The sequence below is a fragment of the Oryctolagus cuniculus genome, chromosome 19, assembly GCF_964237555.1.
Source record: "Oryctolagus cuniculus chromosome 19, mOryCun1.1, whole genome shotgun sequence".
Classification (NCBI taxonomy): domain Eukaryota; kingdom Metazoa; phylum Chordata; class Mammalia; order Lagomorpha; family Leporidae; genus Oryctolagus; species Oryctolagus cuniculus.
In genome coordinates, this window is record NC_091450.1 from 59,537,692 (window position 1) to 59,551,299 (window position 13,608).

At 45.1% G+C, this 13,608-nt stretch overlaps 1 protein-coding gene and 1 long non-coding RNA gene across 2 annotated transcripts in view; one reads left to right on the top strand and one right to left on the bottom strand.

Annotated features, from left to right (window-relative positions):
* The window catches only part of LOC127489808 (trafficking protein particle complex subunit 9), a 99,183-nt gene extending 95,721 nt beyond the window's left edge, over nucleotides 1-3,462 (bottom strand). The window contains exon 1 of the mRNA XM_070063800.1: nucleotides 3,379-3,462. The gene's annotated coding sequence lies outside the window, so the exon portion shown is untranslated. The remainder of the gene's footprint in view (nucleotides 1-3,378) is intronic.
* Nucleotides 3,415-13,608, top strand: part of LOC103346706 (uncharacterized) — a 115,368-nt gene continuing 105,174 nt past the window's right edge. Inside the window, exon 1 of the long non-coding RNA XR_011384383.1 lies at nucleotides 3,415-3,794. This is a non-coding gene — a long non-coding RNA (uncharacterized lncRNA). The remainder of the gene's footprint in view (nucleotides 3,795-13,608) is intronic.

Here is a 13,608-nt window from a genome sequence, read left to right on the forward strand (position 1 = left end):
GGGGGAATGATCAAGGTAATGGAAGACCTCTCTCTCTCTCCCACTCTCTCTCTCTCTCTCTCTCTCTCTCTCTAACTCTGTCTTTTAAATAAATAAGTCTTTAAAAAAGGCAACAGTCGGGGGGTTGTTCTCTGGCAAGAAGAGAAATGGGCATGAATGTGACAAAGGTGTACTGGTCATTTGTGATCTCCAAAGCAAACAGCAGGGGAAGGACTCCATGCAACAAGAAGAGTTGGGTGGAAGCAGGATGAGCAACAGCAAGGCTCCTTGGTCCTGAGCGCTGCTTAATGGGTACCTAGACAGGACCCCATAGGATGAGTATACTACCAGGGGCTTCCCCAGCACTGCCTCACACAGAATTGGCACTCACCCAATTACTACAAAATCATGCTCAGCCCCACACAAGGGACCATCCAACTAGGCCCTGAGACACCCCGTCCCTTTCCCAAGGTCACACTGCAAATGAGCAGAGTTGAGGTTCTAACCCAGCCCATCAAGCCCGTTCCAGTCCTAGCGCAGAGTGCATCCCTGGGGAATCACAGCGCCCATTTCACAGACCTGGAAAAGTGACATGGCTTTCACAGGGTTCTTGAGGTTCTTCAGACTCAGAGCCATGAGCTCCATTGTTCATTTTGTCACACTGCCCACCCATGGTGCCCCAATTTGTAAAGTGTGGAAGAAAACACAGATATCCCAAAATAGCCAATCACCATGGCCAGCGAGTTCAGCACCTTACATGGGCAAGAAAAATCAACTAGGCTTTCCTGGACTCTGCACATACGTCCTTGTGACATGATGGTTCCACTACACAAAGTGAGGAAGATGCGTGTCACTACCATGAAGACAGGCCACGACACACCTGCATCCTCACAGAACACTGACAAACAGAGATGAACCCTGCCTTCCTCCCTCCCAGCAACAGCAGCTCCTGTCTGCTTGTCACTTCATTTACCTACGACAGGCTGGAGGCCCTGATAAGCAATCATTCAAGTAGATCAAGAGACTAAATATTTTCCTTGTTCCTTTCAAGTGCGTAAACATGGTCCACCAAAGGCAAGGCAATTATGTGAAGTTGTCAGCTTATTATGTAATCATCTGTGTGAAGCACTACCTAGAAAAATTTTAAGTATTTCTCTGGATCTTAACATAATATCCAGATGAAGAAATTACCTTAGTAACAAAGACTTGGGGCTGGCAGTGTGGCACAGTGAATTAAACCACTGCCTGCAATGCCAACATCCCACAGGAGCATGGTTGTAGTCCTGGCTGCTCCACTTCTGATCCAGCTCTCTGCTAATGCACCAGAAAAACAGTGAAAGATGGCCCAAGTACTTGGATCCCTGCCACACACAAGGGAGACCCAGATGCTTCAGGCTCTTGATTTCTGCCTGGCCTGGCTCTGGACATTGCAGCCATTCAGAGAGTGAATAAGCAGATGGAAGAGCTCTTTCTCTCTTTCTTCCTCTCTCTCTAACTCTGCCTTTCAAATAAATAAAGAAATCTCTTTTTTTAAGGTTTGTTCATTTACTTACTTGAAAATCAGAATTAGAGAGAGAGAGAGAGAGGGAGAAATAGATAGCTTCCACCTGCTTGTTCACTCCCCATATGGCCACAAAAGCCAGGGCTGGGCTGGTATGAAGCCAGAAGACAGGAGCTTCTTAGAGGTCTTCCATGTGGATCCATGGGCCCAAGCACCTCGGGCCATCTTCCCAGGCACATTAGCAGGGAACTAGATTGGAAGTGGAGCAGCTGGGACTCCAATGGATGCCCATATGGGATGGTGGCATTGCAGATATGCCACTGTGTCACAGTGCAGGCCCCAATAAATAAATCTTTAATAAAAATAATTTTAGAATAGTGATAAATAATTAGAATCTATTGACTATGAACTAGTTGTTATAAAACCTATGGCACACAAACATTCCAAACAGATGCAGTGATTAAAAGTGACATTGAGGGGCAGGTTAAGTCTCCACTTACAGTGCTGTAATCCCATACGGGCACCAGTTCAAGTCCTGGCTATTCCACTTCCAATCCAGTTACCTGCTAATAGCCTAGGAAAGCAATGGAGGATAGCCCTAGTGCTTGGGCCCCTGCATCCATGTGGGAAATCTGGAGGAAGCTCCTGGCTCCTGGCTTTGGATTAACCTAGCTCCAGCTGTTGCAGCCATTTGGGGAATGAACCAGTGGATGAAAGACCTCTCTCTCTGTCTCTTCCACTCTAAATATGCCTCTCAAATAAATAAGCTTTAAAAAATAATAAAAGTGGCATTTATAAAAAATCTTCATAATATGGAAAAGGCTTATGCTACTTTGAAAATCAGAATACAGATTTATAGAATAAATTTTTAAACTCAATCCAATTTTTAAAACGAATAAACAATACTAGACACATAAAATGTTAAGTGTGCCTGTCTATGCACAGTTAAGATGCAGGATGAGGAATTATTTTTTCCTATCCATTTTTATTTTTCAAGATTTCTAAAAGGAAAATACATAATTTGTATTTGTGAACCACTGGATGGAAGATTGCTCTCTCTTTTTTCTGTCACTCAGCCTCTTACATAAATAAACAAACATTTTTTTAAATGCTTCAACTTGAATTTACAAAAAGCCAAAAAGCTTTTACAAAGAAAACTTGGGGTCTGCTACAACCCTCCATCCAGGTACAGAATCCAGCACCATAAAAAGTCAGAGGTGGACAGAAGCTGCAAGGTGCCTTGGTTTGAATGCCGGGCATTCCTAGACCTGAGATGACCGTGGCAGCAGCGACAGGTATCCTGGACAGTGCAAACTCGGGACACACACAGTCACTGCCATCCCTTCTCCACAGATTAGGAAGCCAAGGCTCAGAGACTCACCCCACGTCAGGGGTCTGCCACTCCTCCCCCACGTGCCCAGATTTCACTGCACTCCCCCCAGCACGCAGACACTGCCTAAGCAGCCATCATCCTGTGAGGAAGACCCTCCCTGACACCACTCAGCGAGATTCCATCTCTTGAAGAGAAACATCAGTCCTCTAACTCCTGGCTGCCACTCTGCCTGGGTTATTAAACCTTCAGAAAAGACAATGTGAAGTCGTTCAGCTCCACACAGACTGCCCAACTTACAGGGAAAGAAAGACAGCAGGATCCCTGTCCCCAGGAGTGAACAACACAGGGAGAGATCAGCTAGCTAAGGGACACTAGGAGCCTAACTAAATGATCTCATTGAGATCTCAGCCAGGTAATCAAAAGGAGAGGAGGAAGAATCCCCTGACTTCTTAATAGCAGGGGAGCTGGGGAAAGGAGCAGCCCAGAGCTTCTGCTCAGGCAGGAACAGCACCAACTACATGACCTGCTCCAAGAACCAAAAATGCCCAGTAAGCCAAATACTCACTATGTAGATGAGGAAGACTGGAAGCGACCCTGGGGCTCCGGACGCTGGATGCAGCAGTGTGCAGATGCGTCCCTGGGCACCATGGCGACGGCCATTGGCGAGTGCGCCTGCGCCTGGCGCTGTGACCCGGAAGTGCACCCGCACGCCTGACCCCAACTCCGCGGTGCTCAGGTGAGAGTCAGCGCCGCATCCTCTCCTGCCCGAGAACCTATGAAAGCCAGGAGGAGAGGAGCTGTCCTCGACGCTGCTGGCCAAGCCTGAGCCTGAGGGAGAACCAGTGGCCCCAGGGTCAGGCGAGGGTGCGGGTTCGAGGCTATCGCGCCATTTCCCAGGCGCGGTTCTCTTCTTCGTCCCCTTCCGGAAGCAACGGCCTTCACGGACCTCAGTGCCGCCAAGCAGACCAGGTGCCCTTGGAGGTGAGTGACGCGCGGCTTTTGCGGTTTCCTTCTGGGGATCTTGGCTGCAGGTGTGCCTGTTGTTCTTGGGTCCCAAAGGTGCTGGTGGAGTCGCGGTTGTGCTGTGTGGATGGACTGGAAGGGTCCCCAGGGTGCGAGCAGCTGTACAAGAGCAGAGTTGGCTCGGTGTCCTCCCGGAATGGCCCTGCATTCCCGTCTGTTTGCTCTTTGAGGACCCAGCTACCCTGCTCTAGACCACTGAGAGTGTTGTCAGGAGGAAGGAGAGCAAAAGTGCGTGTCTGTGTCCTGGTTTAGGAGGACAGTTTGAAGGTAAAATTGGGTTTATGGATCCGATGTCTGTATTCTGTATTATATACCTGTAGAGCAATACAGTTTCTCGTGTGCAATGAGTCCTGTCAACATTGAAAACTGTATGGGTGTACCCACTACTGGGAACATATTGAAGGAAATGAAATCATTGTGTAGACAGAGAGGTTTTCACAGGCTTATGCTTATTGCAGTAGGATGCACAAAAGCCAGGCTATACAGTCTGCAGACGCATGTATGGTGTCCATAGCCCATAATGTCTTTATTCAGTCTTGAGGTGATCGGCATTTTGGCTGATGGCTTATCTTTGCTCTTGTGAATTGAGCTGTGGTAAATATGGGGGCAGAGAGAACTCTTTTTTTGTATGCCGATTTCATTTCCCTTGGGTATATACCCTGGGCTGGAATGGCTTGCTCCTATGGTACGTCTATATTCAGATTTCTCATGTATCTCCATTGTATCTTCCACAGTGGTGATTTCAGTTTATATTCCCACCAGCAGTGGATTAGGGTGCCTTTTTCCCCACATCCTCAAGGCCGTTGTCGTATCGATTTGCATTTCCCTGACGCCTAGTGATCCTGAGCATTTCTGCATGTGTTTGTTGGCCATTTAGATTTCCTTTCTAGAAATATGCCTGTTGAAGCTCCTTGCCCATTTCTTGAGTGGGTGGTTTGTTTTGCTGTTATTGAGTTTCTTGAAAGTTTCTGGTAGTTTATCTTTTATCAGTTGCATACTTTGCATATAATTTCTCCCATTCCGATAGTTTCCTCTTTACTTTGCTGAGTGTTTCTTTTGCAGAGCAGAAGCTTCTCAGTTTGTTTGTTTGTTTGTATGTTTTGGTGTTCTCATCTATTTCTTTGTTTAGTCTTTGTGATTCTCAGGTATTGAACCTCCTTCGTTAAAGTTATCCCAAAGTCCTTTATTTTCTTTGTAGCTATGTGACGGTACTGGTCTTAGAAGTCCTTTCTCAGCCATGACATTGTCTATGTATACAAATAGGATGTTGAGTTTCTATCCTGGCACTTTACCAAACTCTACTCTGAGTTTCAATAGTCTCTTAGAGTAGTCTTTTGGATCACCTATATATAGAGTCATGTGATCTGCAATTGGGGATAGTTGGACTTACTCTCTCAATTTTATCTAATATTGAGAAATGAGAGAAAATATACCAGCATGATAACATGCACATAGAAAATGGCAACAGTGACCTCAGATGCTACCTCTCTGTATTCGATCTTTCTTTGTGGAAGACTTGATTTGGGCTGTTTCCAACATGATCCATGCTTTAAATGCAGGGCTAGGCTGTGCAAGGTGGTGACTAGGAAGTAGACCTGTGTTCTGTGGAGAACTCCGTAGATCACAGGTGTTTCAAGTCCTTGTGTGAGTGGGTACATAAGTGTCTGAAAAAAATATATTACTAAGATTACCTCATGCGCAAGTCAGAGATGATACCACACAGAATGTTTGTAAGGAAAAAGAGAATGAATGGGCACCAAAATTTTTTCTTCTAAGACCAAGTTAAACTTTTTTTCAAATTCTGTGTTAATAGGTTAGGTAATGCATATAAAATCAAATTCTAAATAAACTCTTGTAATGCCCTTGATGTATTATTTTATTTATTGGTATGTTTTCCTTTTTGAATAAAAAAATGCCTTTTTTAAAAGATATTTTTTATTTATTTGAAATTAGGATTTACACACACACACACACAGAGAGAGAGAGAGAGAGAGGAGAGAGAGAGAGAGGGAGAGAGAGAGGTCTGCCATCTGCTGGTCCATGCTGCAGTTGGCTGCAAGGGACAGAGCTTAATGTATCCTGAGGCAGGACCCAGGGGTTGGGGGCCCTGAAAAGCATTTATAGGTCAGTTTTTCACTGACTAATTTTTGCTCACTGTTTCCTATGATTTGTTATTTGTCTTTGTGAACCCCCCCCCCACCTCCCTGTGACCTGATAATCTTGGAATTCATTTTGGAAATGAAAGGCGGGTCAACCTCTCTGGGTTCTACTTTGGTGAATGCCACAGGCAATCACTTTTTCACAGTGGGGCTTTTGCTCCATACACGTTATTCTCATTTTCACATGCAGAAGTTGGGGCTCAGAGAGGCTGAGTGACTTGCCCCTGGTGACACAGCATGATGCTGCCTGTGTTGCGTAATTGGGGAGTGAGTCCTTGTGAGCAGAGAAGTGAGGCTGGTGGGGCAGAATGAGTCCCAAGGCACCAGCAGGAGTGTCCTCATGGGACCTCTCTGAATCTGACCTTATGCAGCTTCCTCCTCTGCCCCATCCATGCTGGCCTCTCAGGTCCGTGATGGTGCCAAGTTCTCTTTCACTTCGGGGCACTTACATTGCTTTTCTTTCTTGATTGTTTCTGTCCTTGAACTTGTGCCATGAAACTGAGGAACACACCACATTTCCAGGTGGTTAAGAGTTTGGTATCTGCGGGAGATGTCGTGGAAAGATGAGTTTCCAAGCCTCATGTTCCTCTTCTGTTACAATGGGGCAATGATAGATTCTACCTCACAGGGTCATTGGAACGGATTCCAGGAGGGCTGATGCTCAGTAGGCGTTCAATACACAGGTGTTGAGTGCGCCCATGTTGGACTAATCCATTTACATAGTCCCCAGGCCCCATGGCTGCCCTGGAGTTGGGAAAGCACAGTTGTGCCCTTGTCCCTCCCGCCCATCCAGTGGCCATAGGTCTGCTTCTGTGGGGGCCTGGCAGCCCTGTGTCCTCTTCCAGCAGTTCTCCCAGCCTGTTTCAGTCACAGCCTGTGAGGGTCGATGAGATGTTCATGAGTGAGAAGCTGCTTGGTGAACTTTTTAGCACATAGTTGGAGGTGGGAGCAAGAAGCCAGGGACCAAGCAGCATTGAGCATGTGCAGCAGAAATGCAGGGGCCTGAGCAAGACCTGCAGCAGCTCCGTCATGTGTCCAGACTCTGTTGCTGTTCTGGTCCTACTGAGATAATTTTGTCTGAAAATCTGTGGTTACGATGTCTGATTGGTACAGGACTCATGTGGTATGATTCTGCATTTTTATGGAATCATGGAATCTGCATCTGTGTTGTTTACATGAATACCCTGTAAATCCTTGGCTGCTGGTACTTTTTAAAGATCTCTGAGTTAAAGATAGTTATCCAGTTGGCTGCTTTTGGTCTTTTTGCACTAGTAGGGCACTTTTTGTACTAGTAGTGTGTGTTCGTGTGTGTGTGCATGTGTAGGAGCTGTACTGCTGGAGTTCTTCACAGCAGGAATGGTGCAGGTTTCTGCAGTGCTTCAGGGCTCCCAGAGTGTTTCAAAGGCAGTTGGGGAGATCTGGTCAGCATCTCCAGGGAAGCAGCCCACATTTGAGATGTAGCTCTTACCTTAGAAGAGATGGGCCTTGGGAAATAGTGCCATGTGGGAGTGGAAGAATATCAGTGCAGGGAATGAGAAGTACAGACCTGAGGAATACAGATGATGTTTTCTTTTCTTCCTTTTTAAAATACATACATATTTATTAATTTGAAAGGCACAGTGAGAGAGGGAGAGAGAGAAATAGAAATAGATACAGATATTACCCATGCACTGGTTCACTCCCCCAATGCCTACAACTTAGGGCTGGGCCAGGCTCAAGCCAAGAGCCTGGAATTCCATCTTGGTTTCCCTCTTGGGGGTGAGAACTCAAGTACTTGAATCTTCACATGCTATTTCCCAGGTGCATTGGTGGGGAGCTGGATAGGAAGTGGAATCACTGGGTCTTGAGCTGCTGCTCTGATCGGATGTGGATGTTCCAAGTGGTGGCTTAACCTGCTACATCACAACCTGCCCTTTCTGTGCTTTTAATACCTATAGGAGACATAATTTTATGGAAGAATCAATCTATTCATCTTTGCTTTCTTCTTCCCCTTCTGAAAGGGGAAAAATGGCCAATGTTTTAGGCATATTTGTTTATGATAGTCAAAGTAAATCTTACCTTTTTCTTGGTCATTCATTCTTCTAGCAACATTTGAATACATAGGATGTGCTGAACCCTGGAGTTACAGAGTTAGACTAGTGTTCTTGTGGAGTTTGAGGCTTTTTGGGAAAGATTTGTGGAAAAACTATACATTAGAATGACAGTTTAGGGTGGCATTGTGGCATAGCAGGTAAAGCTGCTGCCTTTGACACTGGTATCCCGTGTAGGGAGCCTGTTTGAGTCCTGGCTGCTGGCTGCTCTGCTTTTGATCCAGCTGCCTGCTGTGGCCTGGAAAAGCAGTGGAAGGTGGCCCAAGTCCCTGGGCCCCTGCACCTGCGCTTATGTGGGAGATCTAGAAGAGGCCTCTGGCTTCAGATCAGCCCAGCTCCAGCCATTGCAGCCATTTGGGGAATGAACCAGCAGATAGATCTCTCTTTGTCTCTCCCTCTCTTTGTAAACTCTGCCTTTTAAATGAATAAATAAATCTTTAAAAAAGAATGAAAATGTAATAGTGTAGTTTATTGGTAAGAGCCTTAAATAGAAAAGTAGGTTCTCATATTGCTTGTATAGGTGAAAAATACTGTTTAGCAATATCTGTTAAAATGTGAAATGAACATAATTTTTGACCCAGCAGTTCCATGGCTCAGACTTTATACCCATATGCAACAGTAACTCTAGGATAAAGGGTTTTTCTTTTCTTTTCTTTTCATGATGATTCAAAGTTAAAATTTATCAGAGGCTTTTGCTGAATCCCTAGGACTGCTGGTTTGCCTTCACCCATTGGCAAGCATCCCTTGTCTTGTACCGGCACTCTGTCATGGGCAAGCAACACTTACTCCCTTGCCTGTCATGGATCTAGGCTCTCTGGGGGCCCAGGAAGAGGGATGGTCTCCTAGTTTCTTAGGCAGATGTGATGTGCTTTCCAACTTCCACAGGCACAGCAGCCCCTGTGGCCATTGTCAGTCCACCAACTCGTGATGGGTAGGGAATGGCAGGTATGGCAGTTTCCTGGGTGACTTGCTGGCAGAGGGACTAGGAGATCACCTGTACTCCATAGAATCTGGGAGAAGAGAATGTGGTTTGTGGGACTCGAGGAGTCTTCCTGAGGAGCTGTACCCATGAGGAGGAGAGCTGTGAGAAGTGCAGCTTATAACAAGGCCCTGTCCTGGATGTACTTGTGCTGACCCAGCAGGCCTCTGTCTTTTCTTCTACATCTGGAGCAACAAGATCCTTTGGGCTTATGTGTCTTGCTTTGTTAAAAAAACAAACAAACAAGAATAACAACAACAAAAAACCTCCTAAATAGCCAGAATCTTCCTTTCCACCTGGACAATCCAGTGGCCACTCCTTCAGGGTGGACCAATGGAGTCATTGGCATTGAAAACCTAGCCCTGCCATACGCTGCCTTGTCTCAAAAGCTTTCTGTTTCCTAGTGCTTACCGCAGACACTGGCAGCTGCTATGTTGTGTGCATGTTAGGTCACCCTCAAGATGACCATTCCCCCAGGCTCTCTCCCTACACACCCACATCTGGCAAGCTCACCAACCTCCTGCCCTTGGCCAAGGTTGGTCACAGCACTGACCTGCACAACCCCTTCCCCATTCCTTCCAGACATGCTGCAGAGGCAGCGTCCATATCTTCCTCAGACAGGGTCAGTCCCTCTGCAGTAAGCATTTGCAGAGTGGTTGCCCACCTAGAATTACACAGGCATCTTCCCCAGAGTGTACATTCTCTGAAGGCACTCACTTGGTAGGTATATCCTTGCTTTAATAGCTGTTCAGTAAAGGAACAAAAATAATTGAAAAATCCAAAAAAAATTTGCTGCTATTGACAGGCAAAGAGAAATTTACCGATTTTCTGGGCTTCCTGTCAGTGTCCAAAGTAGAAGAATGCAAGGATCTTATAATTCTCTTCATGTGATCCTTGCTTTCTCACTGAATCACTCATTGCCTCCTAGGATGTGAAGTCAACATTAATCTTGAACAAGTTGAGCTAATCTGTGCCAAAGGAAGATGCATTATTCATTTAGACCAGATAACCACCATCTTGCTAGGGAAACAAAAACTTGTTTGTGCATGAGGAAAAAAAAATTAGAAGTCATTTTTCCATCCCTCAAATGGGAAGGTTTCTAGGGAACAAAGCAATAAGAAATGCAAGCAGACACCTACATATGCACACACATACACACACACATATACACATGTACATACAGAGACACATGTACACACACAGACACACATTTACTTCCTGCCTGGACACCTTAGTTAGAACTGGGAGAAATGATTTTTATTTTAGTTCTTATTCCAAATTGAGTTCTCTGGGAAACATTCTGAGCTTAAGATTGATGTGCAAGAAGTTTACTCAACAGCTCTCTTGGGGGAAGGAAAACATAAGAGGAAACCAACTCACAAACTAGTTTTGCTGACCACCTGGCAGCCTTGTCCAACCCTGCTCAGAGCTCTGGAGATAAAATGGCCCGTCAAGGTGTCCCACACAAGGTCAAAGGGCTGGACCTTTCTACTCTTAACCTCAAGCAGTCACTGAATGAACCTGTATCTGAGCAAAGCTATCTGTAGCTCTAAGGAGGTCAAAAACAGAAGGCTGCCTGTCAACTGCCCTCCTGGCAGCAGGGGTAACAGTTCAGCTTTTAACAAAGGTCTGGGCCTATCTCTGAAACCACCACAGATCTACTCCTAACCAACTGTATGTATTTGGACAGGTCACTTTACCTCTCTGGATTTTCACTTTATCCCCTATGAGAGGGCTGGTGAATTAGGTAAACTGAGTTTGAGTCCTGACTCTGCTCCCAATTTTAACTTCTTACTGATGCATATCCTGGGAGGCAGCAGGTGATGACATTAGTACTTGGATTGTTTAGGAGATCTGCATTGAATTCCTGGCTCCAGGTTTCAGCCTAGTCCAACCCCAGAAAGTTGCAGTTATTTGGGGAGTGAACCAGAAGAAGATATCTATCTCTGTTCCTTCCTCTCCCCACTCTATCTTCAAAAAATTAAAAATATAGACTTTAAAAATAAAATTAATTTTCAGAGTCTGACATCTACCAAAATAATGCATGTGTGCACATGTGCACACGTGTGTGCACATGCACACACACACAGTTTATATGCAGTTAAGATGTTACCTGGTATACCCACATCCCATATCAGAGAACCTGACTTCAAGTCCCAACTCTGCTAATTTCAGCTTCCTGCTAATGCATATGCTTGAGGCAGCAGATGATGGCTCAAGTAGTTAGGTTCCTGCCACCCAAGTGGGAGACTTGGACTGACTTCCTGACTCCCAGCATTTGGGGGAGGAATGAACCAGTGAAAATGTCTTGTCTGTCTCCCCTTCCCCCTCCCCTCCCCTCCCCTCTCCTCTCCTCTTTTTCTCTCTCTCCCTTTCAGATAGGTAGATGATAGATACAATTAAAATGACTACACATGAATGTGCATGTCTCTAGAATATATAATATAAAATAATGCTATTTTCTGAAGTCTTTTAATGTTCCAGACCCTCCACCTAGAAGTGATAATTCTCTTTTTCAATTGATAGCAGTTAGATCCAATTATAGAAACCTAGCAGGAGAAGAAAAAATCCCCTTCTCATTTCTCCCTTTATCAACCAACCCACAGGATCTTCTACATCCTCTGCTGCTAGATTTTTTTCAAGGCTCGTGTGGGCATCTGCAGCATGGAAACCAGCTGGCCGATTTCTTGAATCTGCTTATTCTACTTTTTAAGCATCTTTACAAAGAGTTCCCCTGAAGAACCTGCTGCAGTTAGAGTCAGCATGAGAAAACAGCAGAATCAGATTATCTGAGAGTATAAGATGCCTGAATACCAACTCTATATTAATACAGTTCAAAGGCAAAGCTCATTTGTGGAGCATTTCAGTCATGTATCATTGAATAAAATGTGCAACTTGGTGAAATACATCCAGGAACACATTTCTTCTTTTTCATTTGGGTTGTAGAAGTGGTCACCCATGTGCAGGTAGAGGCCAAATCATAGGGGCAGGTTTTAATGTCCATTAGAATATACCATTTGCTAAAGACTTTGGGAGCATATCTTTGTCTCATGTTGAGAGTCTCAGGATGGACCAACTTGGTTCCTGGTTTTGGGAGCTAAGAGAAAATGATTAGGGAAGCATGGATGTAGAAGGAAGACATATAGGATTCTGAGATGAAGGAAGATGGAGTAGTTTACAGGTTTCCAACTGCCAGTCTGGAGGATGCGAAAAGTTGGTGTTTCAAAATTGCTTAGGCAGCTTGTAAAAATAGGGATTTAGGGCCAGTGCTGCAGCTCAATAGGCTAATCCTCTGCCTGCAGTGCCAGCACACCAGGTTCTAGTCCCAATTGGGATGCCGGATTCTGTCCCGGTTGCCCCTCTTCCAGGCCAGCTCTCTGCTGTGGCCCGGGAGTGCAGTGGAAGATGGCCCAAGTGCTTGGGTCCTGCACCCCATGGGAAACCAAGATAAGCACCTGGCTCCTCCTGGCTTCAGATCAGCATGGTGCGCCAGCTGCAGTGTGCCAGCTGTGGTGGCCATTGGAGGGTGGACCAACGGCAAAGGAAGACCTTTCTCTCTCTGTCTCTCTCTCTCTCACTGTCCACTCTGCCTGTCAAAAAAAAATAGGGATTTAGAAAACTCATCCTTAGAAATTTTGAGATAGTAACAAATTCTCTTGCTTGATTTTATTATATCCAGATAAGTTTAAGAACTGCAAGAGTAGTTAAAATGTAAGACTTGGAAGACTAGAATTCATTTATTACTCAAATATATGGTTCTTAAACACTGTCTACAGAAAAGTTGCCTGGTTGAGTTCTGTGGGGCTTATAAATATGTATTAGACATAGGGTGTCTCAAATCTCTTTGACCATGACCGGAGGTCTAGCAAGGTAGGCATTTAGAAGGCAGACAGAGAGAAATGCTCTCAGACAGCAGTTTACATTTCAGTGGGACAGAGAAAAAAGAATGGGATTGTGAACCTGAGGAAAATAAGAAAACCACTTTAAAACAAGTAGGGAAAGAATGGGAGACAGTGTGGCAGATCTCTCCAGGAATGGTCGCTAGTTGAGATGACCAAAGCTTGAAGAAGGCCAATATTAAATCAGCCTCATGTGTTTGTAGAAAAAATCCAGTGAACGCTTACATGTAGCATTTAACACAGTGTGTAATGAATGTCAAAAAATGATAGATATTAATCATTGCATCTTTATGGGGCTACGAGGAGCCAACTTGTTCCAAAATACTTCTCTCTCCCTCCCTATCAGTTATAGAGCCTATAATTCTGTATGATAAATTTCCTTCTTGGACTTTGAGGAGTTTTCCAATTTCAAGAATTTTATTTAAAAACTATTTTGAAAAGCTCACATCTAAAGTTTTTAATAGTTAATCTTTGGCTGGCGCCATGGCTCAGTAGGCTAATCCTCTGCCTGTGGTGCTGGTACTCTGGGTTCTAGTCCTGGTTGGGGCACCGGTTCTGTCCCAGTTGCTCCTCTTCCGGTCTAGCTCTCTGCTGTGGCTCAGGAAGGCAACGGATGATGGCCCAGTGCTTGGGTCCTGCACCCGC